Here is a 1,426-nt window from a genome sequence, read left to right on the forward strand (position 1 = left end):
AAAATGCAGGTTCTGTTTGATGTGACCATTGTCAGCTTTTCAAAAAGCAGAAGCTTTACTTCCAGCAACACAACAAAAGTTCCTTATGTCACCCATTTTTTACTGTTTTTGTAGAATTGTTTCATACTATCTTGTAGCTGCATTTTATGCATTCTATGATTTAAAAAAAAAAAAGAAAAGCCAAAAACGTGAGCATGCAAAACCAAGGGGTGAGGATGTCCTATAGTAGGTCTATAGTAGTTTTTATCCCAAATGTGTTAGAATACAGTTACAACAGAACAATTCTGTAGTGCAGTGGCATCCAGCACCCTATACATTTAAGAGAGAAAATCCTGTGCCTAGAACTCACCATGCAAATATCTACTGCTATTACTTCATGGAGATACACCATCACTGTGTCACAAGCAGCTGCTGTAATTTCGTGACAGAGTAGAGGTTTCTTATTAGGATTGACTGCCTTATCAGTGTGGCTGCACACACTGTGGATGAACACACACTGCTGGGTTTATCTGAGCTCGTACAGATCTCTCCCAACACAACCCTTCACTGTGTGACACAGACAACCCGTTCAACCTGTTCTGCCCCTCGAGGAAGAAGTTACACACAGGGCAAGCCCAGCTGTACCATGCTGGTTCCCAACCTCACAAGACAATCTTGGAAGAAGGCAGTTCACATATAAAATATTGTGTGTATGCTCATATTTAGAAATCAGATCTGCGCTGCCTGCATACCCAAAGCACTCCCTGAAGTACAGAAGAAATTTGTTACAAATGTTCAGTGAACAAGGCCCTTTGTTATTATCAAAGGATGTCATTCATTTAAGCTGCTACGTGATTTTTCTTTATGGTAAGACAAGCAACCACAGACTTAGCTACAACTGGAAGAGTAATAAAAATAATAATTAAAAAAAGAGTCATTTTTACAGACTTAGTTTTTTACAAATAAAAAAGGGTCAGGGAACCTCATCTAATACCTTGCCAATTCATTAAAAAGTCTGTATCTTTGATTTCTCTAATATACCAATGAAAAGAAAAGTTAACAAATCTCTACTGAAAGAGGACAATTCCTCTGCTGCCACAGAGAAATATGCTCTTTAATATACCATGATTTAAGAGTTTTTTTGCACTTGGGTCTGCTGTTTGTAAAAGGAGTTTTAAAATCACATCATAACTTACTTCTTATGAACACTTACCTATTTGAAATCACTACCAGGATTTTTTCAAGCAAAAGGGCATCTGTATTATCTTACTACTAGCTTATTTAAATGGTCAAGAGCTTCCTGTAGAATAGAAGTTACAGAAAATAAGTGAGGAAGAGAGACACTGGGCTAAACCTTACAACAGTTAACTAATTTCAGTATATGAAAATCCTATAAATTATTTCAAAATCTTCGCAGCATCACACACAAATGGGATTCTCTCAAAAA

This window comes from Corvus moneduloides, chromosome 5 (assembly GCF_009650955.1).
Source record: "Corvus moneduloides isolate bCorMon1 chromosome 5, bCorMon1.pri, whole genome shotgun sequence".
In the NCBI taxonomy this organism is placed as follows: Eukaryota; Metazoa; Chordata; class Aves; order Passeriformes; family Corvidae; genus Corvus; species Corvus moneduloides.